Source organism: Pteropus vampyrus, unplaced genomic scaffold (genome assembly GCF_000151845.1).
Source record: "Pteropus vampyrus isolate Shadow unplaced genomic scaffold, Pvam_2.0 Scaffold101, whole genome shotgun sequence".
Taxonomy (NCBI): domain Eukaryota; kingdom Metazoa; phylum Chordata; class Mammalia; order Chiroptera; family Pteropodidae; genus Pteropus; species Pteropus vampyrus.
The window spans coordinates 2,515,349-2,541,219 of NW_011888882.1; the positions used below are offsets into that span (position 1 = coordinate 2,515,349).

The 25,871-nt window shown below is 34.3% G+C and overlaps 1 protein-coding gene across 1 annotated transcript in view; it reads left to right on the forward strand.

Moving 5' to 3' along the window:
* The first annotated feature begins 19,852 nt into the window (after nt 1-19,852).
* Nucleotides 19,853-25,871, forward strand: part of HS3ST5 (heparan sulfate-glucosamine 3-sulfotransferase 5) — a 102,359-nt gene continuing 96,340 nt past the window's right edge. The window contains exon 1 of the mRNA XM_011364783.1: nt 19,853-19,968. The gene's annotated coding sequence lies outside the window, so the exon portion shown is untranslated. The remainder of the gene's footprint in view (nt 19,969-25,871) is intronic.

The following is a 25,871-nucleotide window of genomic DNA, read 5'->3' on the forward strand; positions in this document are numbered from 1 at the left end:
AATTCCCCTAATTTAATATAGATCTCACCAATGAAACTTTACCCTTATACTGCCCGAGGACATACAGCTGGAAACTCTATCCCCTCGGTATTCTAACCAATTGCATATTTATTAATAAATGATATGACCAGTTCTGTCGCATAGTGTAGTTTCTCCCTTCTTAGCATAGGACAGAGGCCACCAACCCACAGGCTCATAAAACAGACAGAATCTTGGCCCTGGACACAGATGTGTTTTGTTTGGCTTAATTTTTTTTTTAAACCTTAATTTTTTTTTTAAACTTGCATACGTTGATTGGGGCAGGCACCCTCCAACCCTGACACTACACTCTCTGTTGGCTTACAACAGATGAATTCATACATTTACCTGCATAGTCATGGGGTCTGGGCTGTCTCTAACCCCTCATTTTAATACCTACTCATATTCAATCCCACATTCCCCAATATTCAGGATTTCTTTGACTTTGGCTGCTTTCTTCCATTCAAAATTATTCTTTACCCTTTTCTCAGCTGGCTTAATCTAGGAAACTAGAAAAGATCTTCTAAATGTGGAACTTGGTCAGCTCTGCTGAATTTTGGCTCTGGAGAAATAAGTTTATCAAAACCTGTTACTGTCATTCGAACACCCATTCCTTAGTGGCTGTCTGGACTTAATAATGACTTAAATTCTCACACAGAAAGTGGTGGGATATGGAATCTAAATGTAAAGGTTGTGTGTCCTGCTAATTTTCCTTGTATTTCTCAATGGCATCTATAGAAGTAACTATAATCATTTAATATTATTCAGATAGTAGGATCAAGCTTTTGGAACATAAATTTCTTTGGATCTCTCTTCCATTCAAATGCCCAAATTTAGTCAATGTAAGGGCAAGATTCTAAATTAAAATCAATTAAAATTGTAAGGTGGATTTCTAAATTATCTTGCTCAAATGATAACTGGTTCCTCTCAATATGATTCAATTCCCTTGCAAAAGATAAACCTTATATGTCTTAAATAAAGCATTTGTCCTTCTAACATATGTACGTACAGTATCTAGTGACATTATGAGTTTCTTGTCCTTGTTTTTTTGTGCCCATTCATCAACTGGCTTCATAAATGAGGAAATCTGAATGCTTGGATGGGCTGTGAAACAACTATTCGGACACCACTCAAAGTCGTTTTACTGCCTTTTAAGGATAGCTTTCTGACTTACAGAAGAGAGTAACTGTACAAAGGAATCTATAAGCATAATCTAATATTGCTTCTTATGAGTGCAAAGACCACGTGGAGGAAATTTCACCCTTAATAGTGTTATCAATTATGTAAGAATTAGTTGTCTCTTTGGGGTAATAATAATGATAATTAACATTTATCGAGTGCTTATTATATGCCAGGCACTATACTACAGGCTTTACAATACTATTTCATTTAACCCTTAATAACCCTACAGTTTAGATACTATTATTTTTGTTATTATATAGATAAGGAAATTATGGCACTGAGAAGTTGCTAATAAATTTCTCCAAGGTCAGCTCCAGGATTCAAATCTGGCACAATGATGTCACCAGAGTCTACTGTATTAATGGCCATGTGACACTATCTCAAACACATGCTAATGTTATAGCCTTTACAGTCCCTCAACGTAACTAAGCTCTTTGTGTTCCAAGAGGTGTATCCTTTACTCACTAGGTTCAACTTGTGACTTATTTCTCCTTCAAAATATGATTCAAATACCACCTCATCTATGAGAACTTTCTTGTCTTTTCCAAGGAGAATTATAGTTTTTCTTCCTCTAAGCTCCCATGATAAACACACACTGCTTTTCTCTCTCTCACCCTCTCCATGCCATATAATAGGGGATGTGTATGTGTGTGTTTGTATAATTTCTTTTAACCATTACTATAACTTTTAACCTTTAATCTTTATATATATATAATGATTATATATATAATTTCTTTGAACTTTTACTATATTTACTATATTAATCCATCATCACTTTTAATAGGTCTGTTCCTCCACCAAAATTGATTAAATTGGGAAGCAGGTAGCTTTAATCTCCAGTGTCCTACACATCAGTGATTAATCAGAGCTTGCTAATTTAATATGTTCCGTAAATGGGTAAACAAGGCATTAACTTCTTAGTCCTGGTTCTATAAAGACTGTTATGATGTTACCATGACAGATTCTGGGGGGATAAAATAGACACTTTTATGGTACTGTCAAATTAATTAAAAAAAAAAAAAAAGAGGAAGAACAAACAACTTGAGTATAATAACTTTCTATGAAAACTATGGAGAAAAATAATAAAACCATAGTATATGGCATGGAAGGTCATGATAAAACTTCTTTAAGAGAGATTGTGGTCGCATATATGTTTGGTTGACACTGAAATAATTTATTTCCCTTTACTTTTTAAGTCTAGGATAAAAGCTATGACCCTAGGACCAATATTTCCCAAAATATATAACTCTGAGGTCTCTAGCTGAATGATCTATAGCCCTCCCCCTGAGACTATAAGCAGTCTCTCAAATTTTCAAAAATGGAATGTTACCTTTGATCTTGGGTGTTGCTCTTTTAATTGACACTTTAGAATTACAAGACTGTAGGCTCTTGCCTTGAAGTTTAGTTTTGAATTTATTATTCAACTTCTACAAAAAACTCTAACTGAAAGAAGTGATATTAAAAAAAGTGGAATTCACCTTAGATATACAGGTTCTAGCTTTGTGTTCTTGCCACTTAGTATGATATTGAGCAAAATATTAACCTCTCTGTGAAAAAAACGGGATAATAGTAGGTGTCTATCTCTTAAGTAATTAGGAGGATTAAATGAGTTTATGCATGTACAGTGCTTAGAACAGTGTTTGGCACATGATAAGTACCTCATGAATATTGCGATCATAATTATTTAGTTATTTAGAAATCTACGTGCATACATCAGGTCTCTTCAAAAATTCTTATAATATTGTGCCCTCCACTAACTGAAGGTGATACAAAAATAACCCTGTGAAAAATGTTTCTCCAAATCTTAAAAACCTTGGCCAAAGTAATATTCATTATGTTTGTTAATATTTATGTTATTTTTTATATAAGGATGACCTGACAAATTCAATTTTGAATTTAGTACCAGAAAAATATTTTCTGTCTTAAAGAACAGATAACTGTGTCTATAAGATATTAAAAATTATGTACTACTTTTTGCTTTGGGGAAGAATTTACCAACAAAATTCAAGGTTACAACCTTTGGAAGAACCTGAAATTCAGTGCCTATGTTGTCAAGATACATATGTTTTTATGACCAACCAAATGAAAATAGAGTTAAATTTTGCTCACTAATCAGGTAGTCTAATCAAAATAGTCACTGGAACCTAGAGTGGAGGTGGGCCGGGGGGACCACAATGGGCAGAGCCAAGCTTTTCCTCAGAAAATAGTCCCCTCAACACACATTCCAGAGTAATGGTAAAGTCCCAGCGTTTGACGCTACAAGGTATTGAGTAGGTATTTGATGGTGCAGGGCTGTATGCTGAAGATTCCTCTCACTTAACCTAGTACTGCCATGAAAATGGAGACAAAGTCTCTTCCATTTAGCCAGCATCCATTGTTTTATTTTCAAATCCTAGAAATTACCTGCCTCAAGTCTGATTCTCATGAATTTGATTTTCATGTCATCTTTCTCTGCCCATAACACAACATTTATTTCAAAATAAGTAAATACAGTTTGTAAGCTACCTGTTTCAGTATCTAATAAAATAAGGAACTTATTTTCATAGTATATCATCGTGTGTTAATAACCAATAAGTCAGGATTGAGGAACAATAATAATCAATTGTAAATATATTTTCATTTTATAATAATTATTGCTTTATGAGTGAAAATAACAGGAGAGGGAGCAGAAAAGGAGAACACATAAATACATGAAATATACCTTTTAAAGAATTTCCTTTAAGAGAAAAGAATGTCAAAATATATACAGTGAAATTCTTTTGTGAGTCCATGTTTTCCTTTGTTTCATTTTTTAATATATATATTTAATGTTATTAGATAGCCATTAAGTCTGGACCAAGAGCACTTGTCAACAGTTGTCATTTTCTCTTTGGCCATAGCCACAATTTGAGGTTGTTCATTATGACCCCATACTCAAAGGGCAGCAATAAAGTGACTTTCACCATCCAAGAATCTATTCAAACAGCTAATATACATGTTAAGTGGAAACCAAGACAGACATAGACAAGTTCTCTGTCATTGTTAGAGGCTGGTATTCAGTTCTAGTCTAGATGGTGGATTAGTTCCAACAAGATATCTTCATAATAGCGACATTCTCAGAGACCAAGTTGCTCCATATGTGGTTTTATGTTAAGATGACAAAGAATATTTAACATCTTAAAACATTTAGAGACATCTGAATAGGATCAATCCAGAGAATTTGCTCAGTTGGTAGAGCCTTATTCACATCAGGAGGATGAAAAGAATTACACACGGGGATGATTCCTTCACCCGGTTAATAGATATTTATTAGGGACCTTCTAAGTGCCAAGCACTGCACTCTCTGATGAAGATGCCATGTAAAGCAGGGTAGTTATGTTGTATTAACTACTTTCTGAACCCCTAATAATATAACCGAAACAGGATTCTTAAAAAGGCACACATTTACAAGGATAAGCATGGGATAAGAGACAATATTGACAAATCATATAAGCTGGAAAGCAGATATAGATATGAAAACTGATTTAAAAAACCCAAAATGCTGAATTCGAAAACCAGCCATGGCAGAGTTCAGAAGCAATATAGTTTCCACCAAAGCCTCCCAAAAGGATCTGGAAATGACCTCACTGGCTATCTCTGGAATTGGGGCGTAAACATGAACTTAACTACAAGAAGATTAAGAGCAACTTAAAGAACTTGTAGATCCTCTCACTCATGTATTCATCTGGAAGACTGAAGTTTTATTACATCATTAGAGCAAAACAGAGAGTCAGTGGACTGGGAACATCAAGGGGAGAAAGGGGTAACACTGAAAATAATGGATTTAAATGAGAGTTTACATATGGAATGTTAAGGTCCACGGTCTTCTTCCTCACTGTATTCAGAGAATCTTGGCAATCAGATTTGACTAGGAAGAATACTTGAAGAGTCTTTGAGGAATCTGATAAGTTCAGAAATGAAAAACCAAAGGATACAAATATAGAGATTCCTTAAGGAAACAGCTTAGTCAGACAACCCTAGAGTAAAGAGCACAACTGACCCATTTCTTGAATGCTCCCAAGCATTTTACTCATAAATGTAAGTAAACAAGGGATCGACACATGTTTAAGGAAGGCATCTAATTTGACATAGAGACTAAAAACAGACAGTAATACCTTGAAGAGAAACAGAGACTATATGAAGAAATAAGACAAGATTTTGCCTCAGTGAAAGGATTGTGTGTTATAGAAGAAGCAAAATCAAAAAAAAAAAAAAAAAAAATAACGGAAAATAAAAATAAAAAAACAAAAAAAAAAAAAAAAAAAAAAAAAATGGAAAAAAAAAAAAGAAGAAACAACACAGCAAATAGAGCAAAAAGATAAAAAGATGAAAAATAGGATTGAGGGTTTTTTTTTAAAATTAGTGTTAAGGATCCTACTTTTGAATAATGAGAATTCTCAATATGAGAAAAAAATGTAATGGAAGGAAAAAATAGTCATCAAAGGAATATTCTGAAAATTAAAGAACATGAGTTTCTCAACTGAGGGGTTCCATGATGTACCCAGCACAGTGAAAAAAAAAAAAAAAAGGACATTCATTAAGAAATTTTATAACATTGAGGGCAAAGAAAAATCCTAAGAAATTCCAGGGCAAAAATGTATATTTCATAGATTGAATAAAGTATCAAAATAGAATCGGACCTCTCAACAGCAATAATTGGTAGCTAGAGATAAACAAAATCCAGGAGGAAAATTATTTCTAATCTAGAATCTATATGTACTATTGATTATTTGTCAGGATAGACATCTCTCACAATATTGTATTTTTAGTTACACAAGATTCAGAAAAGTCTACCTTACATGGACCCGCTTTCAAGAAACTTTTAGAGAAAGTATTTCACCAAAGGAAAAAGAAAGAAAGAATAAACAAAATTTATGGAATCAGGAAGCATAGATACAATCCAAGGATTGGGAGTACTCAGCATGACATCTAAACTGGTGCATCAACCAGTTTAGAATAGAACCAGGCAGAATGCTCCAAGAAACAAGGAAATTGACAGAATACCTAATGTATTTAAACATACTGAGAGATTTACACAATAAGCAAAGGAGAAGGATTGTAATGGTGATAAGCTATTGAAAACAAACTCAACGAGATAATTATTAACTCTGTGAGAGTGAGGATTTGTGCAAAAAAGGAAGCAATCATGGTATACTACTGTGACTCATCTGAGAATAGTCAAAAACAATAATAATAATAATAATAATAATAATAATAATAATAATAATGTATTGATAATTGTAGTAATCACTACTGATCTAACTGTATTGGGAGAGTGGGATGATAGGAAGTGTTTGTGTGGGACATGTGGTGGAGGGGGGTGAAAGGAGACTAAAGCCTTCCAAGAGAGAAATCAGTATTCAATGCCTAAAACTAATAATTCAAGGAAAAGTAATATAACCATAATATTTACAAAGATAGTCAAAAATGCTAAAATATTCAGCTGGAGGAATTAAAAGTAGTTGCTTCTAGAGAGCTGAAAATGGTGTTGGAGTGGGCAGCATGCTGCTGTTTTCCCTAATAAGCCCTATTGCACTGTCTGTTTAAGGTATGTTCATTTATTTCCTTGAAAAAATAAAGACCAAATTAGAAAAAACAAAAACAAAAAAACTAGCCTAGTCTTAGTTATCCTGGTATTTGCACCCTAAAGATAGAGACAGACATGATAAATAGGTGTGTAACTAATACATAGATTGATCTGTAACTACCTATTGTACTAAATGCTATGACAGAAATTTTTTATTTAACCTTGTGTAAACTCATATGAAAAGAGATGTGGCTTGGTGTAGTGGAGGAATCCAGTAAATCTTTCCTGAGAGATATATTAATACCTTATGGGGTGGGTGTCAACCTCAGTAGTTGGCAAAAGACCATTATAAGTAATGAACTTCAAAGAGTAAGGAATCATCAAGTGTGGCTTCTGTTGGGCTGGAGTAACTAACTGCAGGATGTCACCTGGAGCATTCTGTTTAATAATGGCAAGGTTAGCCACTGTGACCTTGTGAAGGATAATTTTCTCTGTTCATGGAGATTAATTCTATTGGCTCTCATAATAGGAATAACCACCTGAATCACAGACTGGGAGAACGTGTAAGGACTTCAGAGCCTATCTAATCTTATCCTCTCCGTTTGCGGTTAGAAAAACTCAGGAGATTTAATAGTCTGTCTGAAGTTTCAGAGCTATTTAATGTCAGAACCAAAGCAAGGACTTATATCTTCAAGTTCCTTATCTAGAACTCTTCTCTACAGTTATAGAGAAATATATAGTTTGTTTTTTAGAGAAATTGAAATTAAATTAAACTAATCATCAGTGTGACTCAACAACAGAAAACTTTATTTCCTTTATTGAATGATGAAAAAAATTCCAAAAAATACTTTTCTACTTAAATTTTGCATTATCATCTAAATTTAGTACCGATAGCAGCTTATGAAATAAATAATTTGTATTTGATATTTGTAAGTAATTATGTGAAAATCTAATAGTGATAACTTGTTACAATATTTCTAAAAAATGCCTATTAATATTACAATGTATGTGACTTGCACATATTCTGTTTTAAATAATGGCATTGTGTTTACTGTGGATACTTATATTGTAATAGTTTTAATCATATGTTAAAAAAACTATTATATCTTAAAATGTAATTATACTAATAAAACATATAAAGAAATATCTCCCCTCCAGAGGAACTTTACAATTCAGGACAGCATGTGCACATAACACACACACACACACACATACATGCACACACATTCAGACTTCCCTGAAGAAAAACGGTTTATGGAAATCTATTTTGCCAAAATAGGAAAGTTTTCTTTAAAATGTTCATATTGCTGCACCAGGACACTTTCACATTTTAGTCATGTCTACAATAACATTTCGATGCATGTCATGATGCCATATACTTGTACTCTTCTACAAGGTTCATTGACACCCAACAGAAACTTAATACAAGTTTAGAGAACAAGGCTATTGTTACTAAAAAGAGACTGTCGTAGCCTTTGTATTTTTTTCCTGTAGTAAAGAATCTTTGTAATAAATAGGTCACAGTATGATTTCAGATTTGATGGTCCAACTGGAAAGTCCTTAGAAATAGATTGAATATCCCAAGGAATAATTTAAAGTTGTATTGACTTTATTGTCATTGTCTACTCAGAACAGGGATTCTCAAAGTTATATGTAGGAAAGTAGCACATAGATGTGAAGTCCATTGGAAAGTATATTAAGCCACATGATACTTCTGAAATTGTTCTCTGGGAATCAGGAGGTATCTATAACCTGGTAGATTTAGAAAAACAATAATTTTAAAATATATATTTTGTAAATTTCACAATCCTCTTTAAGTCACAGAGATAGAAAGAGGGTTAGCACTCAGGTGTATGACCCTTGAGTCTGTGTTTTCCTCTGTATGCTAACTCTGATCATGGAATGGCCAGGATGAAGGCCCTGGAAAAATCAAGAAATCCATGAGAGTTTACCGTTGGAAGATTGCATTCACAGAATGACAAGTTAGAACAGTTCTTCAAATCCAGGATATGTTTGACCAAGATACACATATTTAATATCTAAATTACTGAGACAAAAACATTACGAGAACCCAAAAGGTGACAAAAGAGTTATTCCTGCAAGTGTAAGAGTGAATCTTATGATTTAAAGCAGGAAAATGGAATGTATATGGTTGTTACTGTCCCAGATAATTTAGTTCAGAAGGACATCTGCTATGACTAGACTGTCCCCCCCACCCAAAATTCAAATTTTGAAGCTCTAGACCCTAGTGTGACTGTGTTTGGAGACAGGCCTTTTAGGAGGTAATTTAAGTTAAACGAGGTCATAAGGGTGAGGTCCTAATTCAATAAGATTGGTGGCCTTATCAGGAGAGAGAGAGAGAGAGAGAGAGAGAGAGAGAGAGAGAGAGAGAGAGAGAGAGAGAGAGAGAGAGAGGTCTTTGTCCACATGCATGCACCCAGGAAAGGCCATGTGAGCACACAGTGAGAAGGCAGCCATCTGCAAACCAGGAAGAGAGGCCTCACCAAAACCTAAGTGTGCTGACACCATGATCTTGGACTTGAAGCATCCAGAACTGTAAAATAAGTTTGTGTCATTTAAGCCAACAATCTATGGTGTTTTGTTATGGCAGCCCAAGCTGCCTAAGATAACAGCACAAAGATGTGCTGGGGATGTTGAAGTGTTGAAGCAAAGCTTGCATCAAGCACGGTACAGGATCCCCAGACCAGTGTTAGAGCAGTTCAGAAAAGACCAGGGTCAAGAATAAAAACAAGGCCGAGACTGTGGATGGAACAGAGTCACTGACTAAGCAGGATCGAACTAGGATTTAGCATAGTAAAGTAAGAGCTTAAGCTTTGAACTTAAACAAGGTGAAATTTTTCTCTAATTTCTACAAGTTGCAAGACTTTAAGTTATTCAACTACCTCATTCTAATTCTAGTACTTCACTACTAATTTTAAAATGGAGGTAATAATGCTTTTATCATATAGCCATTGTGAGTATTAAATGATTAGATATTAAAGAATTAGCATTTGGCACATTGTCTGACACATGATGATATCTCAATGAATTGGTAACTAGATATAGTAGCCAAAGTCAGAGGGACTGGTCTAAATCCATTTATTCATTTCTCAGATATTTATTGCATATTTACTTTCTGACAGGCAAGATTATAGGTGCTACAGATAGAGCAATAAGCAAAACAGGAAAAAATTAACCTATCTTCATTGAGCTTACATTCTAGAGAGAGTTAATGAGTCCAATGGCAAGAACCCAAAAGTGGCAGGAGCTTGAGTCCCCGCCATGTCCCACATCCCAGAAAGGTCTTGTTCGGGTAATTCACACAGTTCCTGTGCTAAATATATGAAAAAAAATGGACAAAGAAAATGTATGCTTTCAAGTAGCTTGTCACATTCATGGTAAATATTGATCATTTATTTTTCAAAAATGCATGAAGAACTCTTGTTTGACATGACATTTTGTGAAAAGCTGCTAATCACCCTTATTCTCTAAAAGCCTTTCTTCTTCATCTCTCTCCCCTCTAGAAAGACAGGCTTTATATAAAGACAGTTTTCTTGGCCTAAAAAGTACACCTCCATCTATCCATTGTCCCATAATGTTTTATTTGCTTTCCTGAACCTTGTCTCTGAAGAATTTCAGCCTGACAAAAAGGAAAATCATATTTTAAAACAAGTTAGGAAATCAAAGCTTTATAATGACCCGTTTCTGAAAGGGACCCCTTCCTGTTTCTAGGTCCTTTCTTAACATTTGTGGAAATCTGATAGGGCAGTTCTGGTAACCCCCTAATGTTGGGGAGTGGGGTGTGTGTGTGTGTGTGTGGGGGTGTGGGTGTGTGTGTGTGTGTGTGTGTGTGTGTGTGTGTGTGCGTATTCTCCCATTTTGACTCTTTCCCTCTTGAGTCAGAATGCAGGCTAAAATGTGTGAACTCTTGCTGCGTAAACAATTGCAGAGTAGATTTTCTTTTGTTTGGTGGCCATTTAGCCTGTTACTTGTTGTATTTGTCATTATTTGTCACCCATATGCAGGGCTGATTGGTAAACGGATTTGGTTATGAATGATAAAGCATCTTTCACATTTAAAACTCCATTCACCAAGACACATCTCTGCAGTAACAGTGTAGTAAAACGGGTTATTTTTGTTGTTGTCGTTGCTTTGGAAATATGCTTTATTTTCCTTTATTGTTTTGAGGCAACCTAAGTTTATGTATATACAAAACAAAATCCAAACAACTAAAGAAAGCACTGATATGAGCTGCCTATCATTGTATGCTTAAATATAAGAAAGGAAAAAGTAAGACTGTTTTTGAAAACGTCAATGAATATGCATTTGGGGTGAGTAAATAACCACTAGAAACACTGCTGAAAGCAAATTGACTTACTCCAAAATTTTTTTTGCATCCATGAAAGTTTGGTTTCCTTTTGTTCTTTCCATATAAATGAATAAATGAACTAGTTTTACCCAGTTACAAAAAAAGTATTCTTATTTCAGTAAATTTCCTTCTTTGGGGTTTATTATATGGATCATGGAAAAGTATGATTTTACAGTTTGTTGCTTTTAATGCACATTTATAAATTAAGAGTGCCAAATAAATATAGCCTTTCAAATAGCAAATAAACTTTTACAAAGAGAAATTCTTTTATAACTAGAACACCTCTCACAGGACTAAGTCCTTTGTTAGTAAGATAAATTCTAGAAATAGATTTCAGAGTAAAGACTTCAGTGTTTGTTTTTATTCTTGTGAAACCAATAAAGTGCTGACAAAGAGTGCTATAACGTGCCACCATAGTTTAGAAATAAGGCACATTCCAGACTGTTCTTTATTGCCTTTTGAGGGCTAGATATTGCTGTCCTTAGCCACACTACTATAGAACATGCAGCTTTACAAAACAGCAACAGGATGGTTAGACCCATTTGAACCCCACCTGAGTATCATATACATTCTTGTAAAATGTCAAACCTTTAGGAATACTGGAGTGATTATAATACCATACCATTATGTTCCCATAAGTTTATGTCTGAAATATTATGAATTTAAAAGAGTAAAAGGATATGTTCTCTATTGCCCTTCATACCTTATTATTTCCTAGAAAATTGCAACCCCCATGTCAAAAGCTGTTTCAAGTGTTATTCTTTTAGATAATAAATGGAAGCATTACTTTGCTACATACTTACTTCTTTAAACCTGGATGTTAAAATGTCTAATGTTTCCTAAGCAAACCAGTAGAACCGTGTTACAGTTCTGAGAGCAGAAGGGGGGACGGGATAGGAAAATATAACTTTCAAGCCCTGGTGAAAAAAAAAAAAAAAAGCTACTTAGTCGTGAAGGAAATGCAGATGTGAACAGATGACAGAAATGAGAAACAGGAAGGGAGTTTGTCACCAAATCTCAGGGCAGGATTCTCAGATCTGGCTGCACAATAGAATCATCTTGCAGCACCAATTTCTGAGAATGACTAGAATATAAGTTAAGATCTCAAAAAAGAATTAGTATGTAGGATGTAAAAATAGATTTATAACCCAAAGCCTTTCTCTGTGCTTTTTAAAAAACGTCTACATGTTTAACAGTTATGCCTTTCTTTGTTTTGGAGGGATGGCGTGGGGTGAGGGTGTAGATTATCTATCATTTACTCTGAGTAGGCATTCAGTAAATGCTTTGTTGCTAATCCAGCTCCAACTCCGTTTCCTGCCGCAGCCTGTGGAGCTGAGTGAATGATGTCTATACCTGGGAGTAGGCGTGCATGTATATGTAATGCTCTGGGTGAATGAAAAGCAAGGCTAGTTCTTTCAGAAATGTTCTCTTCGTTTTGATAAAAACAAAAACTGAAAGTTTTCGCATATGCTACAAGTGGCTTTTTCTTACAGTGTACCCTTTTATATTTTCAATAGCATGTGTTTGTCTTCCTTGAAAAAAGTCCTCTATTCAAGGACCACATTGCAACCATAGATCATTTATGTATAATTTGCAGATGATAGACATTTGAAATTACTGTGACAGGTGTTTTCACATTGTTCCTGCTCATCTGATAAAAAGTATATTGCCAAAAGAGCAGAGAGAACTTAAATTCTCCAGAATCAGTTTGAAGCACCCTTTTGAAATGAGAATTGCTATAAAGAAGCATTTTGGAAAGAGGTGAGGATAGGGTGAACAGTTCTTGAGATGAAAATACAGTTAAGTAAAACAAATGCATTTCTTAGATAGGGACTATGTGTGTGTGTATACATATATACATGCATACATACATACATACATACATACATATTGTGCTTTAATTTATTCATCATTATTTTGTCTTTGAAATTGTTTTCTACCATCATCTACATGATGACCCCAGGAAGCCCAGAAGAGAGCCAATGAAAACTCCATGTGTGCTCCTGGTGAACTATTTCTATATATTTCAAAATAAGAATTAAGAATTTCCTAAAGAGACAAAGAAATATGAAAGGCTGAAGATTAAGAAATACAGAGAAAGAATCTCTTTTATATATGATGGTCCATCAGTGCCAGTATTAATGTGTAAAACTAGTCTGGCAGGTGTGTTAAGTAATTTATGTGGGAACGAAAATTGGTTTTATATTACTTTTGCTGTGGAAGATAACGTTCCATAAGCTCATCATATTTTTAATCTTGGCTTAAGAAAAGTACTGCTGTGGCATTTTTTTTTTAATAAGAGTTACATTTATCTCTTTTCAAAGAGCACCTCCTCTTCCTTATGTCTTCTTCCCCTCATATCTATCTGCCCCCATCCAACTCCATCCACCCTTCTCCTTATCCAAAGGCATTTGTGAAATACAGAAGCAGTTATGTCATGATGTTATTTGGGGTATGCTTAATAAATGCCTCCTATATGTGAGAGGGGATCTGAGGAGGTCAGCTAATCCAATTTCGCTTTGATTATTTATTTGAATTTTGGATGCAAAGAACCCTGAACCAATTGCCCTAATTTGTCATAATCATAATTTAGTTACCCACAACTGCTTTATTAGATTTAAGATACTGTCAAGAGTATATTGATTATTACAGCTGTTGATTATCTAACAACAATATTCATAAGATGCCCTCTTCTCCAGTTCCATTTCTCTGATTGACCGAACGGGTACTAGTTTTAAATTTTCTCCTTTTCCAGTTGCAGCATCCCTCCAAAAGTTATCAGATGATAATGACACAGCAATATAAAGCAAGACCTTAAGCTCCTTCAGATGTTATACATTTGTCTCCATTAATTCTTTCTCCCCCTTTCGGTCTACCCTTGTTGTTATCAGGAGAAGTCTATATTATAAACTCAAATACAAGCATGTCATTCCACCTTACACTTTTTTCTAGAGAGAGGTGGTATGAGAAAGCTCTTGAACCAAAATATGAAACTTGTTCCAGCTAAATGAAATAATCGAATGGGAATATCAATATTAACACATGCCAACTCAAATAGTTAATATTTTTTAAAGTGGCCATGTTTAACAGTTTGTGTTATCAACAAAAGGAAAAAAATAATTATTCATGTATGAACTTCTCACTCCAGTGATTCATTAATCTTTTTAATGAAGTTTGAGAGCATCCAGGACACTGCTTACCAGTCCCAGCAGCAGATATTTAATAGCGAACAAGACAGGTATGGTCTGAGCCCTTGTGGAGCTGGCCGTCTATTGAGGATATAGGCAAATAAAGAGACAATGACATCACTGCTTGACAGGGACTCGGACTGGAGAGAACAGGGTTCTACAGGACCTGAGAAGGGACTCCTGGAGAGAGAATTATCAGAGAAATTTTCCTGAGGAAAGTGACATCCAACCATAGACCAAAAAGAGGAGAAATTAGCCAGGCTGATTGGTATAGTGATCTAGGCAGAGAGAAGCAAGAACGTGAGGCATTCAAGGAACTGGAAGAAGCTCTGGATGAATGAATGAGCGAGGGCAGGATGGAGTAGAGATAGATGAGGCTGGAGAGCAATCAAGACCCCAGTCATGTAGTGTCACAGTCAGAGGGGCACAGGATGAAGAGCAGTTTGTTGACTTGAGGTGCTTGTGGTTATCCATGTGAGATTTCCAGTGGGCAGGATGATATGATTTTGAAATTTATGATTTGTAGGTAACATGTAAGTATAATTAAGAGATAACTGAATTTGTTGATATTTTCAGCTAGAAAATTCTTTGAATTTCTCTCCTGTGACTTATATCTATATCTGTAGCTCTTTGAACAATTCAGAATTATATGCTTAAAACATTTTATTGAGGAATTGAAGCTTTTCTGTTCTAATTACTCATCTTTAATTTCTCTGAACTTTTTTCAATCAGAAATTGATATAATTTAAAATATATTGCCCTGAAGAAGTACAAAATAGAAAATATAACATTCTATAGCATTACATTAAGAGTCGACTCTGTGGAAGTTTAATTCCCCATGCTTGTCAAAAGTTGTTAAAACATTGCTTACCTTTTTTGAATATAAAACGTGGGCAGACATGTAGTAATATATCAAAAAATGACACTTTGTCAAAGAGGGCTTTCATGGGAGAATGTTCTGAATAAAATGCTTTCTTTTAAAAAGAACACAACCTGTTTAACATTCCAAAGCAAACACAAAAGAACACCAAATGCCTGAACTTACTGCCAGTCATAGCAGTCAGTTTCATTTACCCTTTGATACTTTTTTTATAGTCCAAAAATTGTTCCCCCAAAAGAATTATCATTTTTATGCCATGATAACCCTGGTTTGAAGTAAAATAAAAGTAGCTTTGACCCTCCTCGAAATGGATTCTTTTCAGACTTACTAGCTCTTCTAATAGTATGAAGATGATATGGTTGGCGATGTCTACTGTTAGAGTCAGCATAATTATATGTGAAGGAACAATTCCTTTATCTATTAGGAACACTTGCTGCAGTTAACTGTGTTGCACTGTCTGGCAGATGAAATAAAGAATTAAAATCTCAAACTAGTTTCTCAAGTTATTTTTCCCCCCAGTCCTTTTAAAATTGTTTCGCCTAGGAGAAATGGTCGCCAGAAAAGAAGAGAAAACAGATGGTATTTAAAGGCCTTAGCAAGATTAACGAAGCAGATGCTCCTGCATGTCTCCCCCTTCTTGCTCCTCAAAATACCTCTTCATTATGGTTATTTTGTGATGGTTCAATCCTTCAGACCTTCTGAGAATGTCCAGAGTTAAAGCGATAACTGATAGTTGAAATGCTAAACTAAAAATCGATAGATAATTGGCTTTGATCACTATCTAATATCTAAATAGGAGGGATATCTGTATTTGTTACCTATATTCTTTGCAGAGAATGTGCCTAAGTCCTAGCTCTTGAGAGGGAATATCATTCATCGTTTAGGGAACCAGGGAGCAGGACTGAAAAAAACAGAAACAGATGGCAGTTGAGGTAATTGAGATACTATATTGCTTAAAGGCATCCTGGTATGCCACATAATAGTACTAGTGTGGAAAAAAAAAAAGAGAAATATTCTACACAACTTCACTGGATGTATAAGCTGAGTCTGATTTTATAGCCTGCTCAGAATTAAAATTCCTACAGAATGGGAGGGAGTGCGGAAGGTTGAGCTGCTGTCAGAGAATGGTGGGAACAGAATCCTCCAACTATAAGGGCTCATTGGAGAGTAGAAGGCCTAGGTTTTAATAAAATATTTGAAAATTCTGCATATCTTGGTATGAGAGCATACTAATATTGGGGGCAACAGATTTTAGGTACTAATAGTCAAGCCACTTTTTAATTAACTCACACTATTATGCAAAGGGGAAGTATTTTGCTGTGGTGGTGGTTGTAAGCATCTCACAATTGAGAATGCCTTCCTTAGACCTCTGAGATGGAGAGCTGAGGACAGTGAGGTACAGAGCTGCAGAGTAAGGCTTCACATCCTGCTCCATTGTTTACTAATTTTGTGACTCTGGGCAAGTGGCTCAGCCTGCCCAAGCCTCACTTTGTTCATCTGTAAAATGGGCCTAAGAATACCACCTCATTAGACATTTAGTTCAGTGCCTAATACACATTCAATACCTAATAAATGGTAGGAATATCATTAATAAAGTGCACAACTTAACAGTTTTGCACATCAAGGACTGTAGGGTGTTCATGGACGTAGTTTCTCACAGCACCAGGAAACTCACTTCAGATGGCTATTGTGAGCATTTTAGAAGATCCTCATATTCTGTAGACCAGGAAAAATACTTCTACGTTACTATCCACTCTCTTGGTTCCTGTATATCTAGACCATGTTGTTTGTCAAAATAGAAGTGAAAATCAGAACATTTCCTTTAAAACACTTTCTGGTTATGTTATCGTATTAACTCAAAGAAAGTGAGGTGCAGAGGCTTGTTTTATATATGAATCATCTGCCAAAAACAGTTGTTCCTCCTAAATGTATTAAGGGCAACATTTACTTATAAAATTTAGATTCCTTTAAAGTTTAAACAGTCATCTCTTTGGTTATAGACTATTATTGCCCGGTAGATTAAAGGATCTATCATATGCAAAAAGAAACACAATGATATATTAATATTTGATTCTATTACATAATAGCTATGCCAGAGACCCCACAGTCATACTTAATATAAATGGGTTCACAACTGAAACCAACAAAAGATTCAAGGGATCCTGATTTATTTTAACATTAAAATTTCACAGCACTTTTTGAGCTATTTTATTAATTAATTTCAAAATGTATGATTCAGTAACATCGAGATTTAGCAAGTTATATTTATATTATATATAAGCATTTAAATAACCTAAAATATTAAATATAAGACTCTGGAAACTAATCATTAAAAATGAATTGGTAACTTGAGATTTATCATTCTGAAATCACTCATTCTACCTTTCTAATGAATTCTTTCCTCTACTTATATGAAAGACAAAATGTATCTCTCTGAAAAGGTATTTAGTAAAAGGCAACCCTTTCCTGGGTCATGATTGTCAATTTGGTATTGACTCAGAGCAAAAAAATCTGCTTTACTATAGTCTCGTAAATACAAAACTGTACTTACTATTTGCTAAACCATATCCAACTTGACTATATTTTTGTTCCATAAACATCCAAAAAAAAATTCCCTAATAATTATAAAGCATTTATTACTGAAAAATAAAATAAATGTAATACATACATATACACTTTTTATAGAGGAGGTTCTGAGAGAGAAAAATATAAATAATTTTATGATTTAATTTTTTAATTAAAATAATTTATCGCAACTTCAAGAATAATAAAGAATAACACTTTGAAAACTTCATTTTGTAAATTACAGATATATATACCAAACTTTATATTTGTAAGAATATACAAATATATTGGTATATTCAAATTTGTATACATAAGTTCGTATGAGTTTAAAAAGCAACCATTGGCTAATTCTTATACTGCAATGTAACTAGTACTTAACCTAAACCCTGACACATGATGGGTGCTTAATAAATGTTTGTAAATTAAATGAATAAACATATTGATAAATTTTATAAAATATCTTTTAAAGACTCTTTTAAAACCATCATTGTTATATCTTACCTTCTACTTTAATCTACTCAATTAGAACAGCTAATAAAGCTGAAGTGCATCTACATACAGATTTGAAATATGTTTTCTTGTTATCTGTTGCTTTTCTGTGTTGTGGAATTACTACAAATGTTAAGAATAGAGAGAAATGCCTCTGCTAGATGAGAAAAGGTAATCTAAAGGCAAGTTAGCTTGTTTTCTTCCTTATACTAAACACCTGCAATTACTGATTGTCATATTTTTCTTTTGCTGTAAAACTGAACTAATTGCAGGTACTACCCTTAGGGCATGAGTTACACAGTGTAATGAATGTTGAGTGCCCTCTTGAGTTTAACATTTTAATTATTCATAATCATAATTATTTGGGAACTTTAGTAATAATTCTCGTTTACCAAACAAATTCAGAAGGAGTTGAGGCTTTGTTTTGTTTTATTTTATGTTAATGTCAGCAGGCCTGTGATGGTGCCAAGAAGTTCTCACAAGCAATGGAGCCAGTTTTGGGGCTAATGGGTGGACACTAATGAACTGTGCCATTCTGGAATAACTGAATGAACTTTTTTCTACTCGTTTTCTTATTTCTCTAGAAATAGGCAATGTTGGGAATGTGAGGTGAAGACTTGACAAAGATTCAAGTGGAAGAACTGAAAATAATGTATGAAAGTGTGTTAATCAGAGAAAAGATACAGTAGATTTGATAGCTGGCTATTAACCAAGTATATAAATTTTTAAGTTCTTTTCCTTTTCTTGAAAGTATTGTATGTATGTGTGTGTGTGCATTGCACCCTAAATATATTTGCATACAGTGGGCCCAAGTAAAAGATAGATATTCAAGATGAATATTCTAGCCATTTTGGACTAGAATAATTTTTATGTCTACTATATTCAGACACATACTAGTGATAGAGATGTATTGGGACTGGGCTCTTATAATTTATTTAGATGTCATATACATTCTTAATAATAGCCTGAAATAATGAAATGCTGCTTTAAAAAAGAGTTTCACATTGCAGTCTGTTTCATTTTTCCCATTTCTCTTTATTTTTTTCTACCCCTTCAATAAAGCACTTTAGTTTTAGAGCCAAACATGTACTCTGCTGCTAGAGAATTACTCAGGTCTCCTGGTAATTTATATTTGACTTAGAAAGAAGCAGCATTTGCTTAATATATTCAAGTAGTAACAAAAGTAAGAATAATTGATATGGATAATCATTATATGGCCTTATAAATGTCAGTCTGGAGTTATGTAATCTTAACATTTTTTAAGGAGAGTACATTTAACCACTTTCATCTAAAAACCTCAGCAGACCCAAGGTTCTGCTACAAGAACATCATCTGAAAGTACATGTGGGTAGCCCCCAATTTACAAGTCCATCTCAGATCAAAGGGAATTAACAATTACATATTCCAGGGTTAGGCTCAAATGTGAGCTCTGTTCTTCATCAGCAAGTTGTTCAATAAAAGACTGGAAGTACCATTAAAAAAAAAAGTTCTGATCATCCATATAATGATCATAATATATCTCTCTTTCCCAAAACAAATGTTTAACCACAGCTACTAAGGAACAGAAGAGGGGAAAAAAGACTAATTGAAAAACCACTTTGCTTCCATCTACCCTCAGGTGCTAACAAGCAAGGAACCAGCCCAAAGGACAGGTGGTAGGTGAGGCGAGGCCATGGAATACTCACCAACCAGATAATCATCGCTGGAATAATTGAGAAGTGTCTGAATGTAGGTATGTGTACTGAAGACTTCTCTGTGATCTTGCAGTTTGTTATCTGACTTTTCCCAGTCCCATCCACATTATACAACTGCCATCTCATCGGCCTTTTGAAAGCACTTACTTGGCCGACGTGGCACACATGCACACATGCACACAGCCACTCATAAACCCCAGTGGCTCTCCAACAGGAAGTCCTCCTTACTCTTAGGTTTTTAAAACATATTACAAAATGACTTTGTACTGCTTCCCACTCTCTAATATCAGTGTTCCTGTATAGAAACCTTCCTCCCCGTGGACACTGAGCCTTATTTCCTGAACACAAAGAGACTTTATCCTCGCTGACCCCACTGTCAGGAATAACTTTCCCCACTCTTCTTTGCTGGTTTTAGTTCTGTTTTCCCTACAACCCCTAAGTCAAGTTCCACCTGCATTACAAAATCTTGATGATTTCCCCATCTCCATATTTGCTCTTTTCCAAACTTCTGTAGAACTTGTAATTATACACTTCCTCTGGCATCTGACAACATGATTCATGTATTGCTTTTCTCTCTTTATGTATATGTCCTGCGTCCTCAATAACTATTTATTTCTGGAAAGGCAAGACCTGTCACATTTTTGTATACCAGAATCCAAGGCAAAGGAAAATGAGCATGTGATGAGCTGCTCTGATGAAGTGAGGCAACAAAAAGAACACCGACTCTGGAGCTAGAGTGCCTGAGTTTGAGTTCCTGCTCAGCCAGTTACTAGTTGGTGACCTTGGCAAGGTTGTTTTAAAAAATTTAAAAAATTTAAAAAACCGAAATGTATGATCCTAAACCCTGGACTGTTTCACTCTGCAAGTTGCCTCACGCACAGGTGCCCAGTGGTTACTATTGATAATGACGAAATTTATTCTCCTCTAATCTTACAATTTTAACCAAATTATGCTGAAATTTCATTAGATTTGACTTTTTAAAGACTATTTGCAATGCGAAATGTTTTTAGTTGACTGTAAATACTTTTCTTATGAATTAATCCAGAGGGGGTGGAGTCATAACTCCTTTTTGTCTGATGTAGGCTAAAATTTACTTCAACAAGTATTTCTGTTTCCAGTCACCAAAGAAGAAGGATGGATAAAATATCAAATGGCTCTTCCTACCCTTGGGTATTTTATAATCTAGATGACACGATAATGGAAACAAAGCAAAAACTTCTGACACATTTTTAACCCTTCATTTCTAGTTTCTTCTGAGACTGGCTCTTCTGTGCTCTCTCGCCCCATGTAATAATGTAGATTGAATACAAAAATAACACTTTGGGGCTGGGTGGAATGTGCCATTTAAGAGTAGACTATACAATGTTATATTAGTTTCACGTGTACAACATAGTGATTCAATATTTATATACCTTAGTATGTGATCACCATACTCAGTCTAGTAACCATCTGTCACTGTACAAAGTTATCACAACATTATTGACTATATCCCCCTTCATCTTTTTTGCCCATCTCCCCCCTAATCCCCTTTGGAAAACATCAATTTGATCTGTTTCTATAAGTCATTGTTGGGGGGTTTTGTTTTGTTTGTCCATTTGTTTTTTTTTTGGTGTTGTTAGATTCCACATATAAGTAAAATCATACAGTATTTGTCTTTCTCTATCTGACTTACTTCACTTAGCATAATACCCTCTAGATCTGTCTATTTTGTTCCAAATGACAAGATTTTATTCTTTTTAATTGATGAATAATATTTCATTGTGTATATACCATATCTTTATCCATTTGTCTATTGATAGACACTTAGATTGCTTCCATATCTTGGCTATTGTAAATTATGCCAAAATGAACATAGGGGTGCATATATCTTTTCAAATTAGTGGTTTTTGTTTTCTTCAAATAAATACCCAGAAGTGGAACTGCTAGGACTCTACTTTACTAAAAAATAAAAAATTTAAATTAAAAAAAAAATGCTCTCATATCTGTCAGCTATGGCAATGATAAGCTCTAATGGAAACCATGTATATAAATATATATATATATTTACTGTCAAATTAGCACTTAAAAAAAAACAAACTTAATAAATCCAGCCCTGTTTCTAACCTGTTTAAACTTAACACAGGGCTGATCCACATATAGTTTTTTCTTGTGGGGTAAAGTGGCTCTCCTACCTGACATGTAATTATTATGAATTTAATTTTCATTGAGAAAGGAATGGGGGAGACACTTTCATAAAGAGTGATAAAATTTAAATTTTTAACAGAATGTGGAAAAACCAGGGCAAATTTGATCTGATTGTGCAGTATAACATAATTTGAGTTGTAAAGAAATAAACATTAAATTTGGAATTTCAGTGAATAAATATTTCTAGCAAATGAATAACAGGTTTTCAATTAACAAAAAATGAGTAAACTATAAACTTTATAAGCTTTAAAATCATTGTATTCTATTTGAATGGAGAATTTACCAAGAGCTCTGTTAAACTTGGCAGACTAGTCTTCTTGGAATCTCTTCATTTACTAGGAAATCATCAAGTCTTGTTCTTGTTGCTGCCAAAATTCCTTGGCTGCTGCTGCTTCGTTTATAGATCTGAAGCACTTAGCACTGTGCTGGGATGTAGTAGACGACTAATAAATCCTTGGTTAAATTAAATTTTGTTGCCCTACTGACACATTAAATATTCTCTGCCCTCCTGGCCCACCACTGAATTACAGAGTAACAGAGATCCTCTGTAGACCCAAAGGAACTACCTTTAGGTGAAGTATCACCAAGAGATGGTATTGGAAGAACTAACATTTTTTAATGCTTACTTTATTTTAGGATTTTTACTTTGCATACATCATTCCATTTTCTCCTCAAAGTACTCTATGAAGTAGGTATTGTTACCCCCCAGTTACCAACAAGGAAGCTAAAATTCAAAGAGTTTAACACCCAACACATTTAAAAATCAAACAGCTGGTGAGAAAGAATTTCCGATGCAAGTCTAATCCAAAGACCAAGAAAGGATGATGTAATAGGGGTTTCACAAGGCCCAGATTCAGAGTCACGAGGCAGGTACTCTTGACACCAGCTTCAAGTGACTTAGGCGAATCGTATAACTGCCTCATGCCTCAATTTCCTCATTTCATATGACATTATCATGAGTATCAAAATATTTTATTTGTGAAATGGCTTTGAAATTATCATTGAAGCTATAAACAAACAATAGTTATGGGTCTGGTAAATATAAACACTGAAATAGTTAAGAAGTCCTCAAAAGGTTTGAAATCTCTAGCAGATGATGGGAGGAAGGTAGAAGCAATGAGAGGAAGCAAAGATCAAAGACAAAGAAACACCATGCCTATGGAGGGATTCTGGGAGCAGATCTTGAAAAGACAGACTATTCTAGTATAAGCGCTGAGCCAAAGGTGTTCAGTTATCAGTTACCAAGTAGCAATTACCCTTATAATATGTTACATCATGTTTTATAATGTAAGTATGATAACCATAATAACTAAACCAAGGATCGCACATAGGACAAAAGGTTGGAAATCAGGGCTATTGCATATGGAGCCATATACCTTGTATAAGGAATGGTTGTATTGCAAGCTACTCGTTTCAAGGATTAAGAATAATACTTTCCTTAAACACATGGTTCTAACAGTACACATGCACCTCCCAGAGTACCTGAAACACTCTAAAGGCCTCAGGGGATCCAGCTTGTTGCTTCTGGAAACAGTCTCTTCAAAAGTTTTTCAGAGGAATTAATGGTACTTCAAGTTGTTGCTGATGTTTGGTTTTTGACCTTGTCAATGTTGAAGGGAAGTAGATGTATTTGATAAGTTATTAAGCATGTGTTTCAGTTATTGTGATAGTAAAAACAGCTATCATATAAAACTGGAAGATGCTTTTCATTTCCTAGCATTTAATTGCATTCCTACTGCATTTAGATGTCATTAATCTCAGCATACAACCCAATGCATGTATTTAGATTTAAGAAAGTTATTTAGTATGAGTATACCTATATTCTTTCTTTTCCTTTGTTTACATGATAAGTTCCAGAAACCACTTACCAAATTTTTTTAAATTGTATTTTAACCTGAATGAGAACAGGCAACCTAGCTGATATTTTAAACTATATTCAAGAAGACAAAGAAAAATTAAGAAACCACTTTTCTAAGTGTCTTTTGTCAATGCTTGCTTAGGGAAGACCTCTACTTCCAAGATCTACTGCTGAGATGGAAAATCTATGATCAATTGCTCGATTTCATCTGACCAATTTAAAATGTCAGATATTTTGAAAATTATAGACCTATGACAGTAACACACTTAACTTTTTTTAATAGCCTCTTTAATATTTGCAGTTTATCATTATTGTTAATTATTAAGCAGCTTGATGGTAAAATGGGTCGTAAGGATAATTGTTGGTGTAATACAACCACAAATGGCAAATTTGAGGAATATTTTTAGAGTGTCTTCCTAAGTTATAAAGGTATTTTATAAACTATAAATCACTATACAAATATTATTTATAGGAATAATTTTATAATTCTGTTTTTCTGCAAAGTAAAGAAATGTAATAGAAAAATTAACTTACTTCTATTCCCTAAAAAATATTTGTGAACTTGGGTTCTTCAATATATCTCAGGGTGGTACCTGTCTGGGAGAAGACTCATAAGAATTGTAATATTTACTGTTCATAGAGTGCCTGCTCTATACGAGACACTTTAAAATAGATCATTCTTAGTCTTCAGAATATCCATCCCTGCAAAGAGATTTCATTTTCCCTATACATCCTTTTATACAATTATAGATAGGTTAATAAATAGCTTACTAAACTAGTAAAAAAAAAGGTAATGTCACAATTCAGACCCAGATCTTTGAGACTCCTGTACTCCTGCTCTTTAACTATTAGGGAAGATAGTTGCTTTCAAAAGGACAGAACTTAATGAGGGAAAAAGAAAAACTCGCAAAACAAAAACAATAATAATAGCTACCACTTATTAATATGCCAGGTACTGGGCTAGATGCCCTAGGGACTTTAAATTCCTTATCCTAATAAACAGCTCAAAAGAGCTTTATTCATCTAAGGTGTTTTCAAAGGAATTGGATATTAATACTCTCATTTGCCCTGTGAGAAATTTAAGAGTCAAAGGCATTGAGTCACTGACATAAGATGGCACACCCAATAAATAGCAGAACCAAGTTTCCAGCTCAGGTCTTGTTGAGTTCCAAATTCTATGCCCTTTGTACAGAATATTAGAAGCTGAAATATATGTTTGATTTATAAAATAAAGACTCTGAACTGCTGCATACTTGTCTTTTTTTCTCTGAACTTATTTTTGAAATAATTTAAATTTTGTTTAGAAATTATTGAACTTCTGCTAGTAAGAAACTTTCAGAAAATTAATATTAATTTAATGAATATGCACTAGTTTGTTTATTCCAATAGTACCCAAGTTTACATCACAGTCAAGTTTTAACATAAGTCTTATATATTCGGCTCATATTTTATAATCTATAATTTTACTAAGAACTTAAAAATTAAGACAGATTTGTGAAACTCGGGAAAATTGCCTCACATACATAAATTGCTGTTCTAAATATCACAAGTTACAAACATAACTGAATAGCTTTCATCCTAATTTTACAAGAAGCCTATAGCAGCATTTTGCATTTATTCATTAAACAAGTGAAACTGATTGCCAACTATTTCATAACTTCTTGCTAGGGAGATTTACAGAGAATAAGAACTCAAACACTCTCTCAAAAAGCATTATAAATTAATTAGAGATAAAAGACATGGAAACCATTAAGCAACAAAAACTGAAGTTAAGTAACATTGCAACAGTGAAATAAATTGTGTTTAATTTTTAGAAAGAAAGAAAGAGAGAGAGAAAGAGAAAGGAAGGAAGGAAGGAAGGAAGGAAGGAAGGAAGGAAGGAAGGAAGGAAGGAAGGAA